Source organism: Symphalangus syndactylus, chromosome 2 (assembly GCF_028878055.3).
Source record: "Symphalangus syndactylus isolate Jambi chromosome 2, NHGRI_mSymSyn1-v2.1_pri, whole genome shotgun sequence".
NCBI lineage: Eukaryota > Metazoa > Chordata > Mammalia > Primates > Hylobatidae > Symphalangus > Symphalangus syndactylus.
This window is the reverse complement of record NC_072424.2, coordinates 103878824-103904100: the sequence shown is the minus strand read 5'-3', so window position 1 is coordinate 103904100 and position 25277 is coordinate 103878824. Positions and strand designations below refer to the sequence as shown.

General features: G+C 36.0%; 1 long non-coding RNA gene across 1 annotated transcript; it reads right to left on the bottom strand.

The window, feature by feature from the left end:
- Positions 1-3634: 3634 nt before the first annotated feature.
- LOC129473125 (uncharacterized) lies at positions 3635-24126 on the bottom strand. The gene is made up of 4 exons (XR_008654212.2): positions 24045-24126; positions 12731-12954; positions 11037-11237; positions 3635-5686 (listed from the first exon to the last, which is right to left on the bottom strand). It is a non-coding gene; the product is annotated as an uncharacterized lncRNA (long non-coding RNA).
- Between the last annotated feature and the right edge of the window lie 1151 nt (positions 24127-25277).

Sequence of the window (25277 nt, the reverse complement as noted above, 5' to 3'; positions counted from 1 at the left end):
AGGTGGAGCTTGCAGTGAGCCGAGATCGCGCCACTGCACTCCAGCCTGGGCGACAGAGCGAGACTCCGTCTCAAAAAAAAAAAAAAAAAAAGAAAAAAAGGCATTTATTAATATCTTGCAAAGAAGGTCAAAGATAAAGGCCAGAACTGAGCAAATGTTGCTAAAGAGAAGTTGTTCAGCTGATAATGAATATACACCATATATAATCTCCTTTTCCAGAATAACGGATTTAAGTTGGTTAACTGTGTCCCCAACTTAACAGAATATATCATTCAGGTTCTTGACCTCATCTCCTGACCATTCTTCTCACATCACCTTCACTGGCCTGCCAGGCTTGGTGGATTTGGAATAGATCAATTTGTCTTTCTGCCAATTTTAATTTTTGCAACAGCAGTACAACCTATATATTCATGCTTGAATGATATATTCAAACTTGCTACTTTCCTACGATTACAGTAAGACAACAAAATCATTCTCACTGATTTAACATGTATGTGAAAACACAAATACTTTTGACTATTTAACTTATTTGACTGATTGCATTAATTAAAGCTGTAACTAGCTACATGCAATCACTTAATTATTTGTTGATTTTATTTTTAGTTAAGCTGACAGGTCTACTTGTTTGATAACCAAAATTAGACAAAAAAGTCAATTTTACTTTATCCTGCTAATTGATTAGGATGATTAGAAATAGTACAAGCCCCAGATTCAATTATAATTACTTACACATAGAGGAAAACCTCTTATTCAAAGTCACAGGTTGCTAAGTACATTTTCTCTAAAGCAAAGGGCATATATTAATAAAAACTTATCCCTATAACTTAACACACACAAATGTTGTATGAAGACCAGTAGAGTCATTATGTACTTTAACATAACTACCCTAATGAGATAGCTATTTGTTATTTTCTATTTTACTGGTGAGGAAACACGGAGTTTAAAAAAATTTGAAGCATTTTTTAATTCTATGATTCCTGAATTCTGGAATTGAAGGTGTCATTATGAAAATACATTGTCACTTGTTTTTTAAAAGAAAATTTCCTATAATTATTTGATTGCAAAATAACTAACTTCATTGAGAGACACCACAAAAACTAAAGCAGCATATAGTACAAATACTCGTAGGTTGTTTTGTTGGTGGAAAGCTAAAATTAACTTGGCAAGTAGAACAATTTCTCTGCCCCTGGCACGTGAGAAAGCAATAATGAATCTTCCATTTTAAGGTGGAAAATATAGCATACCTAGATGAGCACTTAGCTAAAATGGTCAAATTTCTAGAAAAATCATCAAAATCAGCTCGAAGAAGAATTTTTAAAACACGCATATCAGTAACCACTGAATACATTAAGCTAACAGAAAAGACTATACTTGAAATGGCACCCAACTCAAGATTTTGCTTGTGAATTTGATCACATCCTTAAAAAACACATAATTCTTGTGTTACATAGACTTTTCAAAGCAAAGACAAAGATAAGAAATTATCTGATCCATTTTACCAAGCAAATACCAAACAAGAGAAAGCACAAGACCAAATACCAAAACACTAATACCAAAACAAGAGAAAGCACAAGAAAGGAAATCATGGACAAATAACTTTTATAAATGAAGATATATACACCTTGAATTAAATATTAGCAAATCAGATATGGGGATATATTTTTTTAATTACACAACAGGACCAAATTGGGTTTATCACAGGAATACAAGGATGGTTCAATACTAGAGAACCTATCAATTCTCTATATTAAAAGACAAAAGACAAAAAACAAGTAATGTAAAGTATTGACTAAAATTTAATACCTCATTTTTAATCTTCTGAAATTAGAAATAGAAGAAAAACCTTTTAATAAATGTCACTAGTGGAAATATGTAATAAGTACCACACTTAATGGATAAAATATTAGAAGTAATTTCTTAAAGTAAGGAGTAATACAAAATGCTATCATTATCTATCCAGCACTTATGCACCATCCTTGTCAATCCAAGACAATAAAAAATGAGATATAAGAATCAGAATAAAAAGAGATAAAATTATCATTATTTGTGAATGATATAATAATTACCCAAAAAAACTCTAAGAAATTAACTTGTGAATTGTTAGAGTTCACATTAGAAAGTTTAGCAAGATAGCCAAATAGAAGTTACAAAATAAGCACATACATTAAAATGCTATTTACATTTTAAAACACATACATCAAAAAAACTAATATAGATAGTATGTGGCCATAAACATTTGTTACATAGGCTGGGTGTGGTGGCTCACACCTGTAATCCCAGCACTTTGGGAGAGTGAGGTGGTGGATCATTTGAGGTCAAAAGTTTGAGACCAGATTGGCCAACACGGTGAAACCCCATCTCTACTAAAAATACAAAAATTAGCCAGGTGTGGTAGCAGATGCCTGTAATCCCAGCTACTTAGGAGGCTGAGGCAGGAGAATCACTTGAACCCAGGAGGCAGAGATTGCAGTGAGCCAAGATCACACCACTGCACTCCCACCTGGGCAATAGAGCAAGACTCAGTCTTGAAAAAATATTTATATATATTTGTTACGTAAATAAAAATAAAATCTTCTGAAAAGATACACATCAAATTAAATGATGTTGCTAGTTCTCAAAAAAAGGATCAAGATTCATGGTAATGATCAAAGGAGATTGTAGCCATACTTATAATATTTTCATTTTATAGTCTGGATATATATATTAGTTTTACTATTTAAATTTAATAAAATTTAAAATATGCAAAAAATAGTTTCAGCTACTTCTATATTTATTTGGATAACTTCATATTATTTCCTAAAATTTGAATTATTACTTAATCCAGGGATTGAACCAGGAAAATAAAAGGGCACATCAAATGTAGGTCCATAAATTAACCTTGCTGCCAAGTATGCTTCATTGTTTTCCTAGGTTAATATTTATGAGAACTGACTTACTAAAGTTTTTAAATTTCAATAAATAAAATGTAAGACTACTGAAGCCAGGTATTGAGAAGGTTTATATATTTATACAAATACATATCTAACTATATAATTTTCCCTACAACTTCACTAGCATTACAATATAAAAAAGAAACAGTCATTACTTTGGGTCAATGACATACTTTCATTGTGATAAAACACTGAAAGTTATTATTCAAGATTATAACTAAATTTTTTAATACTTTCAGAAAAGACCCTTATATCATTGGATTTCTCTATTTCTCAGAAATGTTAAACAGATTCCTTTTTGTACATTTTAGAAGCCTCAAATATTCAGAAAGATGGACCTCTGTTCCTAAATTAAATATTTGCCTTAAAATAATAGCAAACTTTTCAAGAATTTAATGTAAATCTCTGATGATGACTCATTTATCAACACCAGAACACCTTACCTCAGGTATAGCCACAGTGTGTGCTTCAGATGATTAATATTATCTATATGCAATGTTGACAGAAAAGAATTCATATTCATTCTCAAAGGGAAGACAACACGTACATAGAACTGCCCTATCAAACTCATTACATTCCATTAATATTGCATGACAAACTTGACTGTAGTTAAAGTCTTTTAAGAAATAAAATTTACTCTCTAGTGTTCAGACTGTTCAGATTTTAAAGATTTTTATTTATATTACCAGATATTCAGCTATTCATAACACACTTTTATTGTATTTTTATTGATATATCACAGTTGTACACATTTTTGCGAACATGGTATTTAAAAATACATATACAACATATAGTGATCAAGTCAGAGTAATTGAACTATTCATCAACTCAAATATTTATCCTTTCTTTGTGATGGGAACATTACAATTCTTCTCTTCCAGCTATTTTGAAATATACAATAAATTATTGTTAACTATAATTTTCCTACTGTACTTTCAAATAATAGAACACATTCCTTCTATTAACTATATTTTTGTACTCATTAACCAACTTACCTTTATCCTATTCCACCTTCTCTTGACAGCCTCTGGTAACTACTATTCTATTCTATATCCACGAGACCTACTTTTTTTTGCCCCTACCTATGATTCAAAACATCCATTATTTGTCCTTCTGTGCCTGGCTTATTTCACTTATGATGACCTCCAGTCCTATCCATATTGCTGCAAATGACAGGATTTCATTAACTTTTTTATGGCTGAATGATATTCCATTGTGTATATACACTATATTTTCTTTATCCATTCATCTGTTCATGGACACTTAGGTTGATTCCATATCTTGGCTATTGCAAATACTGCTGCAATAAACATGAGAGTGCAGATATCTCTTTGACATACTTATTTCCTCTCTTTTGGACATATACCCAGCAATGGAATTGATTAATCATATAGTAGTACTATCTTTGTTTTTTTGAGGAACCTCCATACTGTTTTCCATAATGACTGTACTACTTGACATTCTCACCAAGTTTACCAGTGTTCTCCGTTCTCTGCATCATTGCCAGCATTTGTTATTTTTTCTTTTTTGATAAAGCCAATCAGATAATATCTGATTGTGGTTTTGATTTGCATTTCCCTGACGATTAGTGATATTGAGCATCTGTGGCCATTTGTATGTCTACTTTTGAGAAATGTCTATTAAGGTCTTTTGCTCATTTTTAAATCAGATTTTTTTTCTTGCTTGCTTGCTTGCTTTTTTGTTAATAAGTTGTTTGAGTTCCTTACATACTCTGGTTATTAATTCCTTTTCAGATGGATAGTTTGAAAATATTTTCTCCTGTTCTGTAGGTTGTCTCTTCACTTTGTTAATTATTTCCTTTGCTGTTCAGAAGCTTTTTAGCTTTATGTAACACCATGTGTCTGTTTTTGTTTTTGTTGCCTGTGCATTTGAAGTCTTATCCAAAAAAACTTTGCTCAGTCCAATGTCCTGTATGTCCCCAATGTTTTCTACTAGTTTTATAGTTTCAGATTTTACATTTAAGTCTTTAATCCAATTTGAGTTAATTTTTGTACATGGTGAAAGGTAGGGGTCTTTTTTTTTTTTTTTCATTTTTCTACGTATGGATATCCTGTTTTCCCAGCATCATTTATTGAAGAGACTGTCCTTTTTCCTCAGTGTATATTCTCGGTGCCTTCGTCAAATATGAGTTGACTGTAAATACATGCACTTACTTCTGGGCTCTCTATCCTCTTCCATTGGTCTATGTCTCTGTTTTTATGCCAGTACTATGCTGTTATGGTTATTATAGTTTTGTCATGTAATTTGAAATCAGGTAGTATGATGTTTCCAGCTTTGTTCTTTTTGCTCACGATAGCCTTAGCTTTGCCAGGTCTTTTGTAATTCCATATGAATTCTAGGATTGTTTTTCTATTTCTGTGAAGAATGTCACTGGTATTTTGATTGTAGTTCACTTAGGGTAGTATAGACGTTTTAACAATATTAATTTTTATCACCCATGGCATGGGATATTTTCCATTTTTCATGTCCTCTTCAACTTCTTTCATCAGTGTTTTATAGTTTCCTGGCAGAGATTTTTCACATCTTTGGTTGAATTTATATTTTGATATTTTTGTAGCTATTGTAAACAAAATTGTTTTCTTGATTACTTTTTCAGATAGATCTCTGTTAGCATATAGAAACACTACTGATGTTTTTATGTTATTTGTATCTTGTAATTTTACTAAGATTGTGTTTCAGTTCTAAAAGTTTTTTGGCAGAGTCTTCAGGTTTTTCTAAATATAAGATCAAGTCTTCTGCAAAAAAAAAATAATAATAATAATTTGACTTCCTCCTTTCCAATTTGGATATCCTTTCTTTCTTTCTCTTGCCTAATTGCTTTGGCTAGGATTCCCAGTACTCTGTTGAATACATATGGTGAAAGTGGGCATACTTATCTTTTTACAGATCTTTGTAGAAAGGCTTTCAATACTTACTCTTTCAGTACGATATTAACTGTGAGCTTGTAATATATGGCCTTGATTGTGTTGAGATATGTTCCTTCTATAACCAATTTGTTGAAGGTTTTTATCATAAAGGGATGTTGAATTTTATCAAATGCTTTTTCAGCATTTATAAAAATTATCACATGAATTTTGTCCTTGATTCCATTGACATAATGTATTGTGCTTAGTGATTTGTGTATGTTGAACTATCTTTGCATCTATGAGGTGAATCCCACTTGATCATTGAGAATGGTTTTTTTAACGGGTTGTTGAATTCTGTTTGCTAGTATTTTGGGGGGGATTTTTGCTTCTGTGTTCATCAGGGATACTGGCTTGTAGTTTTACTTTGTGTGTGTGGCTTTGTCTGGTTTCGGTATCAGCTTAATGCAGGCTATATAAAATGAATTTGGAAGTATTCCTTCCTCTTTAATTTTTAAATAATTTTAGTATAATTGGTATTAATACTTCTTCAAATGTTTGGTAGAATTCAGCAGTGAATCCTTCAGGTCCTTGGTTTTTCTTTGATGACCAACTTTAGACTACTGCTTTAATCTCATTATTCATGATTGGTTTGTTTAGGTTTTCTATTTTTTCATGGTTCAATCTTGGTGAGTTGTATGTGTTCAGAATATATCCATTTCTTCTAAGTTTTCTAATTTTTTGGCATATAGTTGTTCATAATGAACTCTAATGATCCTTTGTATTTCTGTGCTAACAATCGTAATGTTCCTTTCTCATTTCTGATTTTATTTATTTGGGCCTTATCTCTTTTTTTCTTAGTTGATCTAGCTAAAGGTTTGTCCATTTGTTTATTTTTTCAAAACCAGCTTAATTTTGTTAATATTTTGTATTTTTCATTTAGTCTCAATTTCATTTATTTCTGCCCATATCTTTCTTATTTCTTTCCTTCTACTATTTTGGGGTTTGATTTGTTCTTGCTTTTCTAGTAACCTGGAAGTGAACTGTTAGGTTAATTATTTAAAATTTTTTATTATTTGGATGTAGGCATTTACTGGTATAAAATTCCCTTAGTACTGCTTTTTCTGAATCTCATAGGTTTAAGTGTGTTGTGTTCTGTCTTTATTTGATTCTCGAAATTTTTTATTTTCCTTCTTAATTTCTTAATTGATCCACTGGTTGTTTAAGAGCATGTTGCCTAATTTCCATGTATTTGTATGGTTTCTGAAGTTCCTCTAGCTATTGATTTCTTGTTTTATTTCATTGTGGTCAGAAAATATACCTGATATGATTTAGACCTTTTCATAATTTGTGAGACTTGTTTTGTGGTCTAACATATGGTCTGTCCTGAAGAATGTTTCATGTGGTAATCAAAAAAATGTGTGTTCACATCCAATTGGATGAAATGCTCTCTAAAGGTATGTTAAGTCCATTTAATCTACAATACAGTCAAACAGCAATGTTCGTTTGTTGATTTTCTGGCTGATCTGTCCTTGCCAAAAGTGGGGTGCTGAAGTATCCTACTTCTATTGTATTATAATCTATCTTTCTCTTTAGATCTATTAATATTTGCTTACATATATAAGTGTTTCAGTGTTGGGTGCGTATGTATTTACTATGGTATGTCCTCTTGCTAAATTGACCTTTTATCATTATATAATCATCTTCTTTGTCTCTCTTTTCAGTTTTTGACTTAAACTCTATTTTATCTGATTTAAGTATAGCCACTCCTGTTCTTTTTGGTTTATATTTGCATGAAATATCTTTTCCCATCCCTTCACTTTCAGTCTATGTATGTCTTTTCAGGTGAAGTGAGTTTCTTGTAGGCAACATATAATTGGGTCTTATTGTTTAATCCATTCAGCCATACTGTCTTTTAAGTGACTAATTTAGTTCATTAACATTTAATGTTATTATTTATACATTAGGCCTTACTACTGCCATTTTGTTACTTGTTTATCAATTGTTGTCTAATACACATTTTTATATTTTACTATGAACTATAAAAATCTTATTAATTTTTTGCTCTTACCTTCTCTAATTGAAATTGATTTTTACTCAGGTATCTACCCAAATATGAGAAGAAAAGGGGAGTATCAACAACTCAACTCATTACAGAAGGTTTGCTCAAGGAATTCTGGGGCCTATGGAAAATGTTGTAGTAATTTTTTTTTATTGAGAAAGGGTAATTCTTTTCATTAGATATTGAGGTTCAATAGACAAAATTTATTTCAGAGGTGCTCAACTTCTCTCTGAAATGACGAGAATATAACTTCAGGTCAATGCTGATCTGAAGGGCTTTATCTCTTGCCCAACTCTTCAGGGACATTATATATGCCCTATCTAAAGCATATGTTGATTTTCTTGAGTTCTCTCCAGGAATATCCTCAGATACCAATCTTCCTGAGAAATACAAGACAGAAGGGAAATCCCACTATATTGTCTAATAAATTCCCTAGATCCATCCTTCTACCCAGCAGGAAATATCTGAGGGCTCTGAAGGTGCTGAGGATGCAGACACAGTGAGATCCTGTGTAGCAGTAGCTAGCTACCTTCATGAAACACAGCAGAAGGAACTTTTATGGGCATAGCAGGCATAATTCCATGAAAAGACTGGCAGAGAGAGAAAAGGCACACTGAAGGTTCAAGATCATAACTCTGCATCAACTTCAAAAGAAATTTAGAGCTCACTTTTTTGTATATGCTCCTTATTTTTTTAACCTTGCTTTTATCCATTACCCTAAAGATGGTATTTTGGGAAATAAGCATTTAGACACTTAACTGCAAAATAAAGATTAACAGATGTTCTAATTTAGCATCTTGGCTAAAGCATATTGGTATCTAGAAGTAACTAAAAAACTGCAAGAGAATAACATGTTTTCTAAGCTAAGTTTGGTGGCTTTCAAAAACCTTGTACGTTCTCAATTTTCATCCGAACTTAATTATTTTGTGGGTTCAATTTCTGTTTCCAGCAAAACACAACTTCCTTGTACTGCGGAAGAAAAGACTTATAAAATGGGTTTCGTGGAGCTCAAATAACTCTTAAAAACAATATCTTGATGAGTTAAGTGTAAATGAGCCAAAACATATGGATTAAATGTCCCTTTAAATACACATGCCTTTAAAAATTAAGGGAAAAAAAGTTTTGGCAAAATGTGTTTCAGATTTGGTTGAAAGAAAACATTTGAAAGAAATTGTTTGAGGGGCTATACTAACCCAAAACATACCTGAGCTCTTCTACTACAGTACAACCAACTCTAAAACATATGGATTTTATACGATAATTTTTCTGCCACACCCACCCTGAGTTCTGAGTTCTAAGTTTTTCTTCCTATGTTGGAAGTCATTAAAAACAGTCATGGTGTCATTACTGTCTTGGAGAGAATATAATCTACTACTGCAATCAGTTTCAGTCAAATAGACAGAATGGCATATTGGTCATCACTCTTCAAAAATAAAAATAGATCTTATTTCAAACCTATGATATATAGTTCTCACCAGCACTCATTAGACAGTATGACTGCATGAAAGTTATACATTGAGATAGATACAGGACTAGGCCAGAATATGAAATATGATACCCACATCATTGCTCTTTACTCGACCAAAGTCAAGTAACAGGCAAAGGTCAACAGGAGAAACACCAAATCGCAGCTTGAATAATGTTGGGTCATTTTCACTTTCTAGGGATATTTCAAAATGCATCTACTAGATGCAGGTGACTAAGAGCAAAAGCAACTGAACAATTCAGAAGTGAGTCCACAGAGTGACAGGTCGTTGAACCTGTGCCACCTGTGACTTATGTTTGTCTTCAAAGTTGTTGCCACCTCATACATATAAATGATAATGCTATCTTTAAACTCTACAGGCAATGAGGTTTAACTCTAATGTGTTTGGAGCTAAAACCATTAAAAACTGTGGGTATCAAATAGAAAACTGCTAACTGCAAATTTGTGAAATTACCTGTGTTGTCCTATTTGTCCTCATAAACCTGTGGAATTCCACTCTCTCTATTGAAGCAGGTAGAATGGGTATGTATTGGCACTCTCTCCCAAATTACATTTGAAGAACAACCAACCATGAATAAATGACCCTAGTCATTATGCCATTAAGTTGCCCTAATTAGTATGCATCCTCATCCAAGTAACCTAGTTACTATGCCAGCAAGGTATATTGTATTTATTCAAAGGCTGAGGTTTTATATCATACTCATTAGAGCAAATCTACCCTTCAAAGGCCATTTTTGAGGACTTTCTTAAAAAAAAAGAAATGATAAACAATGTTTTAAAATTCATCACAAAAAGCATTGCAATCTGAATTAATTTGCTAGAAAAACAACGTCTAAAAAAATAATATAAATTGCTACATGCTTTTTGAGGCCTGGAAGAAAAAATCAAGAGCCTGAAACTGATGTGGTAGTGGGGTGGGTGGGACAGGAGGTGAACATACTTAAGGACTGACAGCAGTTGAAGAGATGAACATGGGATTTGTCTCCAGGAGGGGCAGTCTGGCCTCGTTTCTGTGCTCTAATTTCCTTTTAAAGGCGTGGTGTAACTGCAGCTTTGTGTGTTGAGTTGAGGATTTACTTGAAATATACTTAGACATACTGTTCTACACAGGGGAATTGATGCAAGTTCTTAAAATTCCTGCAGTTCTCTCTTTGGGGAGCAAACACTCTATAGCTAAATCCCATAATGCACCACCCTGCCAATACTGCTAAGCCCCAGTCAGTTATCTCCTCTGTGGACTGAGATCTATGGGGGTGGAAGTTTTAAACCTAAGAGTTATCCAGACTGTGACAGGGTCAAAATTTGCTATAACACCAATTCTCTTGTCCAGGATAAAATAATTCTTATATTTCATGCGTGTCTGTTGTCTTCAGACATGAAAGCTATTATTATCCTTTCTGTGGTAGATTTTTTTAAAGTATATTCTGCTTCGTTTTTCCACAGACAAAGTAGTTTTCAGAATGTGTTTGTCTATGTCTGCCAAAGAAAATAAATGTAAATATCTATAAATATCAACATAAGTAGACTTGGCTCCAAGCAATAACACATCCCGCTGCTTGCTTCGTAATTACAGAAATTCTCCTGAAGGCTAATAGATAATAACCAAATTGTTCTGATGATGTCTTTCGAATGTATTTATAGAGAATACTCTGATGGTGCCTTTCTTATGTGGAGGAGCAAAGGCTCATATTTACCTCGGATTCAAGCGTTCATCCAGAGTCATTTGTCACTGCTAATGTTTTCCCATGGAGTTGGATGGCATGTGAAGAGAAAAATCCCTCTACCCTCCTGGAAGAAATCTTGAGAGTTGACTGCTGTGTGGTTTGCTGGGAGGTTGTGGTAAATGTTGAGAACCACCATCTCATAATCATATGCTTGAAGCTTTAAATCATGACCTGTCAAAAATTCAAAGTTGGAAAATTGTGTACCACTTTGGAGAATCAGAAGTGTACTACAGACTAACAATAAAAGCAGTGAAACATACAAGGAACCTCTGCATTTTATCCATTATCATATACTTCTTCTCTAAGCACATTGGAGCGCACCCCCTACAGTCAGAAGACCCTTCTGACTTCACATTCTGGCTGGGCAGCCTGCTGGCACATTATTTAACCTCTGCGAAACTCAGTTAAACTTTGGATTAAATCAAATAATAGTGATGAAGGATTAAAGGATATTACATATATAAAAGGATTTTGTATCCATTGAATTTCTATGTAGGTGTCAATTATTATCTTCCAAGGCATACTTCTCCCTGATATCTAGAGCATCACATCGAGCAACAGTGCAGACCCCTTGAGACCAAAGACCCCGCTGTTGTTCTCTTCACATCTTTCTCTCTTCTACCTCCAGTTGGATATATTTTCTCATATACACAAAACTAGAACAGAGCTTATCACAGATCAAATGCTCAATATATTTAATTTTACTTATAATATACTGAACTGAACTGATGGACCTCTTAACTATGCCATTGTAACATTCATCATGCTCCAAGCAAAAATGAGGGCTATGGAAAATGGGACATTCTCATGCTGAGTCCTCCATCTCTATGCACCAGGTGTCTCCATCTATTGTACTGATGAGTTCTATGAGCACGGAATTGGCAAACACCGAAGTCTCTACATGGTCCCTCAACACAGGACAGTGAGCCAGAAGCCAAAGATTAGTTGTGTAAAAACAAACACACTGAGCAACAGAGGGCAGGGGATACAGATAGAAAATTACAGACTACAGTGTGTGAATCATCAGAGATATTCTGAGAACAGATGGAAATACAATTTTATATAATGCTACTTTAAAGAGGAGTGTAGCCTGGGCAACATAGTAATACCTCATTCTACAAAAAAAATTTTTTTAAAAATCCAGTCACGGTAGCACATGCCTGTCATCCCAGCTGCTTACAAGGCTGAAGCAGGAGGATCACCTGAGGCTGGGACATCAAGGCTGCAGTGAACTACAATTGCATCACTGCACTCTAGCCTGGGCAACAGTGGGAGACACTGTATCAACAACTAAAAATTTAAAAACAAAGAGGAATGATATAAAATAGATTGAAAACCCATACTGGGTAAAGTTCCCAAGTCAGGCACCATGTCAGGAGTTGGTTTGTAATTTTAACAACTGGAAATAAACTAACATACTTTCAGCAAAGTAGTAAAATAAAAAGTTAACATTAGTGAGTATTCCACATCAGACACTGTTCCAACACTTCACATGCACTAACTCATTTAATCCTAATCACAACACTAAAAAATAGGTATCTCCCATTGTATACATGGGAAAGCTGAGCCACACAGAGGTGAAGTAACTTATCTCAAGTTGCACAAATTGTGAGAGGTAGAAAGAAAGGGGACAATGTCAGAGAGAGAAAAATCTCTCAACTTACTGTTAGAGATGTTAGAGTTGGTAGGGGCTAGAAATCCAGTTAACTTTGGCTTCTTCATTTTATAGATGAGAAAGCTAAGACCAGAAAGGCTTGGTGCTTGGCCACATTGCTAGTTGGTGGTAGAGCTGAGACTAGACCCAGGTGTCCTGACCTCTTTTATAGCTCCTCATAAGCTCTGCAACAATGGCTCTAGGCAACAAGAAAAAGCTGTCTGCACTTGCAAGCTATGCAAAAAAAAAAAAAATCAGAAAACAAAAATCCTTTTAGGTGCATTTTCTTTTCTGCCATGCTCCTACGTGTTCAGAGTAATCGGGTGTTTCTTCTTCTCACATAATGGTCATGATCAATAACTTCCAAAGCAAGTTCATCACAATATCACGTGGGATATTTAATGAGCACTATCATATTAACTGCTGGACCAAACATGTAGTGCATAAGTGAAGGTGCTTATTTGTGATTTGAAATGATTTCAAACCACAAACATCTATTGAGAATCACCCCATGTGGGAAAGGCAGTAGGTACTGTGGGGATTACAAAAATGTGCAAGGAAGATTCTTTTTCGCCATCCATCCACTGGGGAAACCAGACATATTTACATATAACCATGCTCTAGTTAAAACACAATAAATGGTCCAAGGACATGGGAGAAAATGGGAAGAACTCAAATTGAGAAGTTTAGAGAAGACTCTGGGTGGGGGGGAATATTAATAAAAGTGAAGTTTATCTCATGTGAAAGAAATGAGGCAGAATTATTCCATTATAGGTCCTCCTAACAGAATTTTCCAGATTTAGCATATTCTTATCTCTAAGTGATGATATGAGGAATATTTATATCTTTTCTCTACTAATTTTGAAAGAGAGAAGAAAGAAAATGAATACATATTATTTTCATCTATAAATTGGGGCCTAGAATGAGATGACATTTGTTATGAGCTGACATTTGTTATGTTCTCATCTTAATTGACCCCAATGATTAATTTACGAAAAAAGCAGCCACATGTATTCCAACAATGTGTAGTGGCACTTGTTGACCAATAAAGATGTCTAATTTGTGTATATGAGTAATCCATAAACAGATGATTTCCACATATTATTTCATTATTATCACTATAATAGGCAGAATTAAATCCATTCCCCTAGGCTTTCTAAAACACATACAATATTGTGATTTTAATTTTTAAAATGTGCAGGAATCTCCTGTCATGACAATTTTTAAACACTGCAGAATCTCAGGATAGAGGGATATCTTAAAGATCATCTGGTCCAATCACCCTGTCAATGTGTCAATCCCTTCTGCAATATCCCCACCAAGTGGTCATCCACTTTATGCGTAGTTGCATAGAGGTCCAGACTATTCTCCCCAACAGAAAATTTAAGATTTGGATGGCTCTTCTTTAAATAAGAAAGAGAAAGAAAAAGAAAACCAGAACCCAAATATATCTTTCTGAGGTTTCTACCCATTGAGTCAACTTTAATCCTTTGGAGTCATTTATTCTTTCTTCCACGTGACAATTGGATAGTTCTGATGACAGCTATGTTCCTGCCCTCTCTCAAACTACCACCCTCGGCCCCAAAGTCTCCTCTTCTCCAAGCATACTCTTCCCCATCTTCTCAACTACTCCTCACATGGGTTCCCTTCGGGTTCCCACAATCCATCCTAAAGCTCTCCTGAGGACAACCTCTAGTTTATCTGCATCTCCCTCCCTCCTTTGATGGTATGCATGGCAAAGCACAATTCTCGGAAGTGCACTGAACACTGCAGAGAAGGGGACCAGTCATCAACCTCCTTCTTCTAATATTGTTTTTGACTACAACACCCTTGAATTATATTTGATTTTTTGTTGAGTGCATATTGCTTGAAGAAATTAGGCAAAATACAAGGGCAATAGGATTATCAGAGGAACAAAGATTTATTTTTTTCCTAAGGAAGAGAGGAAAATCCTTATTCATGCAGTTTCATGGATGGGAAGTTCACTTCAAGTGTTCAAATCAATCTTAATATCTCAACAGTATTCTGCTCAACTTGGATAACCATCACAGGACCCTAGGGTTAACAAGATATTTGAACCCTCTTTTTTGATCTTAGGAGGGGTGGGTTAAGCAAGGCTGGACCAGGCAAGAGCCTGCAGGGATGCAGTTCTGTTGAACCACTAAAGTTAATCAGAGGCATATGGGACTAGAAGAATGAACCAGGCTGGGATCTTTAAGGGATGCCCATAGCCCAAATGCCAGGGAGAGAAAACATGAAGACTGCTTCTGAAGGCACAGCACGAGGTTTGATAAATGGAGCCATGGGTTTAGAACTGTGTGGAAACTGGATCAAAGTGAAAACAGGGCAGAAGCAATTCAGAGAAGGCTGTAGACCAAGAGAGGAAATGAGTCCAGTGAGTTAACACAAAGGGCCAGAAATCAAATAAATTACGGATTTCACAAAATGAAACATCTAAGAAGGTCAAAGCTAGTTGAGAATCTGCAACCCAGTCATTAACAAGCACTGTTGTTACTTCATTTAGTTTTCAACAACTAAATGTTGAAACATATTTAAAATCTATGACTAAATGTGTATATGAGTAAATACATTAATATTTAAGAACTTCTCATCTATAATATCTGGGAAAAATATAATGTCTCATGTCTTTGAAAGCTACAGATTAACAGATTAATATTCCTTCAGGAATTTTTTTAAATAGCACTGCCATTTCCTAATATCTAGAGCAGGTGGAAAACTTAAATGCCCATAGAGGCCAGACAAATAACACAAATGTATAAAACTTTCTTACTACAATGGGAAGTGGTGGTGTCCTAGGCAAATTACACAGACCACGCCCATCTAAGGAGGCCAGCCTATATACTGAGTTCTGCTTAATGTCATGTAGGAAAGTGGCCCAATATTGCAGTATCTTGATTTTTGAAAGAAGCTAGAAATCAGAATGTGCATGCATGTGAGGAAGAGGAGAGAGATCTTGATTTTTAAATGTTGACAATATAGTCTAATGTTTCTTAACACTTCATCCTACACTGAAGATCCCAAGGCTTAAAAAGGGGTAAGTTACTGCCCAATATTTAAACTGACAACTCTGTGTTTCCACTGGCTCACCACACTATAAACTCCAGTGAACAATGGAGGTAGGTGATGGGTGACCTTAGGATATTTACTAAGACAAGGCAGAAAGAAGTACTTCAAGAAGACTATTGATAAACCACTATATCATAAGTTCCTTAAGGAGAGGGACCATGTCTGTTGTGTTTCCCAGTTTCACTAATGTTGGCACTATACGTGGCCCATAATAGACCCTTGATAAATATCCATGAAATAAATTTATATATGAGATTCAATGAAGAAGAGAAAAAGCATTGGATAAGAGCCAATTATTATTATATTAAATTATTCAGAAAGATGTTTATAATCATGCCATTTAACACCCTGAAATAAATCACACCTACCAGATGAACATTTACAAGTGAAAAAAAAAATTTTAAAGTCAAGGAGAAAAATTAAAACCTGGAGATATTTCTGGCTAAACATGGAACGTCAAAGCACATGTTTACCCCCACTTCCTCCTAAAATGTCTTCATATAAGAGGAAAAAAATTAAAGAGCCCAAACCCCACAGGCAAAGTGAACCAAGGAGGGTATCAATGCAAGGAAGAGTGAACAATAAAACCTCTAAAAATGGAAAGTGTCTGAGCATAGACCAAGTCAAAACCTGGTGCCTGCAGAGAGAGATTCAAAAAGAAATGACCCCACTTGAGCCACAGGGCCCTGGAAAAGCTCAGGAATTGTCACATCAGAGATCTCTGAGTATGGGGACCAGATTAATTAAAGAATAATATAAGGTGCAGTTTGGTGTCCTGATCCCTCCCCACCCCCATAGCTTGGTGACTTCTCCCCAATCTGGGCAAAAGACAGGAGGTTAATTTCTAAAGAGATTTGCATCTGAGGATGGTGGTGAAACCCTGTAATTATCTGTTATGCCAATAATGCTTTATAGCAAACAATCACATAACCCCAGCAGTATACAACCATAAAACAGTATTGTTTAGGAATACGGTGTTAGCTGAAGATTGGCTAGGAGGTGGATCTTGTCTGCGCATGCTCACATGCTGGAGCATTGGTTGGTTGATCTAGGCTGGCTTTGGCTAGGGTGACTATGTGGACTCCACTCTGATTTACAAGCCTCTCGTCATCTGGCAGCCATGTTCAAAATGTTCTTATGCCAGTGACAGGCCTGAGAGAACAGACAAAAATGCACACTTTTTGAAGCCTAACCTTGGAAGTGATACAGTGTCAATCCTGTCATATTTTATTGCCCAAAGTAAAATAGACTCGGGACCCCATAAAAAGACCCCACCTATTCAGGGAGAGAAACAGCAGTCACACATCAAAGGGTGTGAATACAAGGAGGCATGCAGAATTGGTACTGTTGTTGCAATCTATGACACCTGTACTAAAAAAGAGGGCAATCAAGTTAAAGTCTGAATGCTGAAGAGTGAGACCACTCATTCCATGCCCACATTCAGCTCTGAGAATACTGCCATCCAACCTAAGACTTACCAGATAGAATAAAATTCCTCTCCAGAGAAACTAACAGACCCAAGATAAAAGAACTAAGACAGACATTTTGGGGATCTCCTCCCATAAGAAATTTTGCATACTCTTTGTTAATATGCTATTAAGCCCACTACCAATACCTTTTTAGTGCATCACTTATAATTATGAATGGACAGTCTAGGTTCTCCAGACATTTGAGGAAATCCCCTAACAAAAAATTCATGAGCCACAATCAAAAAACAAAACCAAAAAACCTAGAAAGAGACTCAGAGAAAACAGTGCAGGAAGCAGAAAAAACATTTTAAAACTAAGTAAATCATCTCTTACATTATAAATTAAAAATAATATTTTTAAAACCCAGATATTCAATCAAAAGATAAGCTTTTAAAAAAACTCAAAAATGACAACAGACAACAAATGGAAATAAGTGAGACAGAATAACAACAACAAACCTAATCAATTAGTAGAGAAGTTTCAATATATGAAAGTCAAGGTCTAGGTATTATACAAGAAGAAAGACCCTGAAATGTTAAAATGACTTAGCCATAAAATATAGACCAGGTAACCAGAGCAAATTATGTACTTCCTTTATTTTTTTAATATCAGAAAATCTGGTTATTTGATTATCCATTCAAGCATGCCTCTTTATTCCTCTTTTATTAAATACCCATGTTGCAAACAGAGGTAGGAATTACATCTGAAAACAAAGAGATATTCCACTATCAGGAAGTTCTTGTGTTTATTTACATGATTAGCAGTGTCTGAAAAAAAAATCCAGTGAAGTCAAGGTTGAAGGACAAGATTTCTTAGGCAGAGCCATCACTTCCTTTGTCTATGTGCTGGGAGTGTTCAAGTCTGTCCTTACTCACAGGACGCTCCTTATCTCATCTGGCGTCTGGCAACTTTTTCAGCGCACTGTGTTCCTTGACTAGTGCTGTTAACAAATCCAAACCACTATAAGGCACAAGTCTCCATACCCTCCCTTCCTGCCCCCAAAAGATGGCTCCAACTCTACCACAGGAGCTTCATTTAGTTATTGGAATACTTTGGCTCAACATAGTCCTTTAAGAGCTCCAGCTTTTAAATCAATTTATTGGGAATTGCTAGCTCTTGTTGATGGCTTACTATGTACTAGGCACTGTTTTAAGTGCTTGTTAGACATTAGCTCATTTTATCCTTAAAGCAAGGCTACAAGGCAGATATTATCATCACACATTACAGATAAGAAAACTCAGAAACAGAGAAGATAAGTATAGCAGCAGGATTTTTAATCCAAATGGTTTCGGTTCTGGAGCCCACTAAACTTTCCTGCTTTATTAGTAAGTTATGCTTTAATTATTTAAGAGGTTCACAGATTATATACATATAGCCAAATATGATTTCACTGCAGAAATTCCTTCAATATTCCAGCTCAATGTGAGGACCAGGGCTCTGGCCCCTAGAGGTTTGCTGAAAATCACTGATATGAGGCAGACTGATTAACAAAAGAAATGGCATACAAATTTATCTAATGTGTATACATGAAAGCCTTCATAATTAAAACCCAAAGATATAGGGGAAATTGTCCATTTTTACGCTTAGATTCAACAAAGTATGAGCAGTCATGTAGAAACATGCCTGGGCAAAAAGGGTATGATCTAAAGCTAAGAGAATGAGTGGGGACGCCCAGCAGGGCCAGCCAGTCTAGATTCTTCTTGGCTTCTCTGAACATGCATTCCTTCCTTCTGGTGTGGGGCAGAGCCCTCTCTGAAATGGCAGTCTTATGTCCTAGAATCAAATAATGTGGGTCAGATAATTTCTTTATGGCCAGTTCTTACATATAATATTTTCAGGATTTATGGCTGGCTTTTGGGAAAAGAGGTACTGCTTTCTATGACCTTCCTTGGGGAAGGATTCTGGTTTCCATGCCTAGCCTTGAGAAAAAATGGGACTGAGAGATAGTAGGGCAAGAGAAGGTCAGAGAAAAACTTTTTCTTCTAAGGCTGCTGTGGAGGCTCTCATTTGGAGGTATTATTTTCTGAGCCTGTATTAGTCTGTTCTCATGCTGCTAATAAAGACATACCAGAGACTGGGTAATTTATAAAGGAAAGAGGTTTAATGGGCCCCCAGTTCCACATGGCTAGGGAGGCCTCACAATCATGGCAGAAGATGAATGGGGAGCAAAGTCTTACACGGCAGGCAAGAGAGCATGTGCAGGGGAATGCTCCTTTATAAAACAATCAGATCTCGTGAGACTTATTCACTATCACAAGAGCAGCATGGGAACACCTGCCTCCATGATTCAATTATCTCCCATCAGGCCCCTCCTATGACACATGGGAATTATGGGAGCTACAATTCAAAATGAGATTTGGGTGGGGACACAGCCAAACCATATCAGAGCCCAACATCAGTATTCCTGCAAAATTTTCAGATGAGCTATTTGTGTGTGTGTGTGGAGGGGGGTGGTTATGAGAGTAGATTGGTGATTTCAGAATAATAGACCCAGAAACTAACTTGCCTGCAAAGTCTAGGGGATATAACTCTGACTTTCCAAGAGAACGTAAATTGTCCTGGACATGATGGATTCTCTGTCCTCATGAGCATAGAGACTTAAATCTGTGTGCCAGATTCTTTGTTAAGTGCTTTCATACATCATTTTATATAACCCTCACAACAGCACTAGGAGACAGCCATTAATTAACTAATTCCACATTTTGAAAGTAAGGAAACTAAACCATGAAGAAGATAGAACATTAACCCAAAACTTCACTGCCAATAATTGTCAAGGTTAGCTTCAAACTCAGTTCTTTCTAACACGAAAGCATAGGTTGTTCTTCCACACTACTAAAGTTCAGTAAACCATGGTAAAGCACCCTGGTAACTTAAGTTTGTAGCTCTGTGCTCTATGTTTTTGTTTTCTAAATAGTTTATTCTAGAAAGATATTTCATTGAGAAGTTTTCAAAAATTCGTTGTTCTTACATGTTGTGATTTTTTAGAGCTAATAAATGGGCATCATATCTAAACGGCATGAAGTGAGAAAGTCAGACTTTGGGCCAGCCAAACTAGTACCTGATTCATTAAATAAACAAATTCAGTTCTGCTAAGATCGGCAAGACATGGGGAATACAAACTTGAGTAAGGCACAGCAGACCTTGTGCATAAGAAATTGATAATCTAATAGAGCTAATATGAAAACACCATAAGTGTGCCATGGAAGTTCGAAGGATGGGGAGATCACACCCATTGGGGGCAATAGTAGAAGTTTCAAAGAGATATTACCTAATGTGGGCCTAAGAAACCTGAGATAGGAAAGGTTTAAGATGCATTCCAGGTGAAGGGCAGATCACCAAAATGGTACCAAGGCAGAGAGGCCAGACCTGCTCTTCAGATATATCTAAAATGTGGGAAGCAAACCAAACTTAGGGAAGAAGTTTGATGACTCAAATCTATGTCCAGTGAATAGATGAAACTATTTAATATAACTTTGGGCTGAAAGAGACTTATTCCGCAGGCTTCCTTTGCTTCTGGCACATTTCTGCCATTGTCCACTTCCAGGGGAAAAGCTTAGAAAACATCTCTTGATGCTAACCTCCATCTAACTTGTTTTAGTCTCACATTTGGCAATAGAAAACTACAATACTATCCAGAATCAAACATCAGGTGCCAAATGTTATTCTATGCAGACATTTTATATAGAATTACAGCCCTTAAACATAAAGGACCCATACATGAGAGAAAGTCTGACAGATCTTTAATTATCCACTAGGAAATAGCTATACAGCTGAAGTCAACCTCCTTAGAGGACATCGATATTTTAGGTTTGTAACATTGACACAAACATTTGCTTTTGGATGAATTTTTAAATAACTTTTTTGTACCTAAAAGTAATAAATGACCATTCTGAAAAATTTAGAAAATATAAAAAGGAATAAATAAAAATAGCAACCATCCATGGACAACCACTATTAAAATTCCTTTATTTTACCTATTTTATATGTTTGAGATCACATTATTAGCATATTTTATATACTATGTTTTGAGATGGAATCTTGCTCTGTCATCCAGGGTGAGTGCAGTGGCGCGATCTCGGCTCACTACAACCTCCTCTTCCCAGGTTCAAGTGATTCTCCTGCCTCACCCACCAGAGTAGCTGGGATTACAGGCATGAGCCACCACACCTGGCTAATTTTTTTATTTTTAGTAGTGATGAAATTTCACCACGTTGGTCAGGCTGGTTTCAAACTCCTGACCTCAGATGATCTGCCCACCTCAGCCTCCCAAAGTGCTGGGATTACAGGCATGAGCCACTGAACCCAGCCTTATTTGGTCACTTTTACAGCATAAATTTATTTCCATATTATTCATTTCTCTATTAATAAACATGTAACTTGTTCTAATATTTTTGCTATTTTAAATAATGTCCCAGTGAACATCTTTGGGTTGAAGTGTGTTCATTGCTAATTGTTTTTCTTAGGATAGAGTCCTGCAATTGAAATTATTGGTTCTAAATATATGTAAGTTCTTTATCCCTTTGATAAATATTTCCAATTTGTTTTTCCAGAAAGATACTCTCAATTTACACTCAATTTACAGACAGCTTTAGTGACTTCTATAATGTTCATAGGATATATATTCATAGGATCGTTCCAAAAGCTAACCCAGCAAACAGGCAAATTTGAGTCCCCACTCCTAAATTCAGAACCTGGCACATCGGTCCATTGGTACTTCACCATCCTTTCCATGCATCAGTTTTCTTCTTTCATTCTTTCAACACTCTTTCCCCAACAGCCACCAGTTTTCTTGTCTTAGTCTTTTTTTTTTTTTTTTTTGTCAAAGAAGAAAGGATCTTATGGTGTCAAGCACACTGCACACTAAGGCATCAGGACCTTTCCCAGGATATGGCCATTTATTAGAGAAAATGCCTTGGAGAGGCCAGGTTTCATCCACAGGAGTGACACTATGAAACGTAGAGCTCAACAGGAAAAGTAATGGGGACAGAAGGTTCAGGATTTCTCAAATCACACCACATAGGCAACCATGAACATTTAAGGAAAATTGGACCTGCTCTTTTTGTAAAGGACAAGCCTCTGTTTAGGGAGCTTTCACTTTGCAAATGGACCCATTCACATGTTTATCTAGTGACTAATCGCTGTGCTAAATGTCTCATCAGAAAGGCCTCTCTTGGGCCAGTCTTCAGAGAGATCACAGGACTAAATATGGGAAGTGAATGGCATATATTTGGACCCAGGGATTTGGATCCAGATCTCTATGGAAATAAAGCAAAAGCCCATGTCTGTCAACTTGGCCCTTTGGGAAAGTATATAAAAATCCTACCTAGCTAAAGAAATGTTTATAAAAGAGATTTGGCAGCCTAAATAGTTGTCATTCTGCTTATTAATAAATAGTGATATATGAAATTTAGCTTTACAAAGGGAGAAATGTCTACAAAGCAAATAGCTGTTGAAATATAATAAAGAGATCTCCCTCTGAGCTTTAGTGATTTCTATAATTTTTCACTTGGTAAGTTCTTAATAGCTGAAATTTCTATTATGGATGGGATAAGGAAAGTTTATTTTTAAACTCTCCTTGATAAATCAGAAGAAAATAAGAAATAAAGTCAGAAAAAAATCCATTCAAGCCGAATTTAATTGTTGAGTCATATATTTGAAAGCTAGTCTTGTATTCAAGACATAGGAAGAAAAGAAGTAAATTCTTCCATCTCCCTAGGAATCAATGCTTATTTTCCAGACAATATCACTTCATCAGACTTTTACCCCAAAACTGCCAGACGGAAACATTGGTAACCACAGCATTCTCTTCCACTCAAATGATAGACTTCATTAGAATTGTGCATGCCTGCTTGTTTAGTACTGTTTTAGAGAATTTTGTTGTAGGAAGGGGGAATTTTTTAAATAAAGAATTTATGTGATTCTTCTCTCCCCAGGAACTTTTAGAACTTGTAGAAGATAAGGCAACATCCCCTGAATGACTAGAAATGACTAAGGACTGACAGCCACTTAGAATGTTATCATTTTCCGAGAGGGCCTGCTGCTGGTTTTGTGGGCACTATCTCCACAGTAGCAGCCACTTAATCGTTCAATGTTATTTGAAGAGGCTTAAGAGGTGCTACAGCTGCTGCATCTCAGGGTTCTATTTTTAATTGGGATGAACTTAACTGGGGCCTGAATCTCTTCAAGAGAGACTCTCAGGAAACATTTATGGCAAATCTACTGACAGCAGCAGAATAGAAAGATAACTCAATAATCAAATCCTCTGAGAATAAAGCACTTTTCCAGAAAGTCAACCTGAACAGAAGAGTTGGAGGAATTTCCAGCCTCTGTAAAAGATCCTTGTCTGTAAGGTGGACAAAATGAGTATTATAACTTACGTTTTGCATTATGGAATAGGAAACTAAGGTTCAGAGAGGTTAAGCGACATTCTATGGTCACGCAGTTAATAAGTGGTAGAGCTTTGACTAGAATCCACATCGCCTGACTCCATTTACAGTGATATTTCTACTATTCAGTGTTTTCTGGTTAAAAACATTTTTGAAGGGCTTTATTGCCTTTGTTTGTTTCCTTGTTTTCCTAATCAGATGGCAGGGTTACAGTTAGTCATTCATTCTCCTTTAAGTTAGTAGATGGATCTGTGGTCTTACTAAATAATCATGGTCAGAATGAAAGGTTCAACTGAAGCTCTAGATCACAAAAAATGCAAATAAACTAATATAATCAACATTAGAGTAAACTGGGCAATATTACTAATACTGTTTGACCTACTCATTCAATGTGAGAGAAGGATGATTGCTCCGACTGCTCACGTACAAACAGGAAGTGAGTCTCCCTGTCAAGGATGGTACAAGACATTCTTTCCAACACAGAGAGAGAAAATGTTGATTCCATAGAGAAACAGATCCTACAAAGAAACAGATTCATCAAAGAAAAGCAGATGAGAGAGCTGCGGTGTTGCTCAGTATCCAGATTCTAGAACTAAATTTTTTTCTAGAGTTAATAATAAGTATTAGAAACAAGAAATAAAGATCTCATTGGAGACCAGGAGGTATAGAATACACAGTAGAGCCTCCAGGCAGTACTGAATTTCCCCCAACACACTGGCTAATAGTTACTTCATCTCTTTAGTGAGGATACAAAAAGCAAATGTATGAAAGTAACCCCCAAAAGTCCACCTTTGTTATTGTTTGGCCCACCAATTTGAATTGTGGACCATAGTCAAACTCCTAGACTACCAGTTGATCCTAGGTACTACATCTTAGCAAGGCCTAGTTTTTCTTTACATTGTTGTATACGCAAAAATTCTCAGGAGGTGAATGAGAACTTTTTGGATTTTTAACACAAAATGTCTCCAAAAAGAGAGCTAATAATAGGAAAGTGTCAAGATAGTGAAGGAGTCTAGGAAAATGATGTGTGAATTTAAATCTCCCTCATGAACATCCAAATTCTACTCATTACAGCTCATTGGTCAACGTATTGCTTGTATAAACCTGTTTGTAAAGTTAAATGTATTAGGTACAGTAGGGACACTTGGACCAAGTGAAACCATCCTTATTTTACAGTTAAAATACTACTGACCAAAGTAGACAATTCTGAAAAAGCAAATCCTTAATGGCTGTCTTAATGAGATACATATCCACGTGGATTTATGACAGGTTACATAAGAACAGACAGGATGGGGCCGGGCGCGGTGGCTCACGCCTGTAATCCCAGCACTTTGGGAGGCCGAGGCGGGCGGATCACAAGGTCAGGAGATCGAGACCATCCTGGCTAACACGGTGAAACCCCGTCTCTACTAAAAATACAAAAAATTAGCCGGGCGAGGTGGCAGGCGCCTGTAGTCCCAGCTACAAGGGAGGCTGAGGCAGGAGAATGGCGTGAACCCCGGGGGGCGGAGCCTGCAGTGAGCCGAGATCGCGCCACTGCACTCCAGCCTGGGTGAAAGAGCGAGACTCCGTCTCAAAAAAAAAAAAAAAAAAAAAGAACAGACAGGATGGTCTC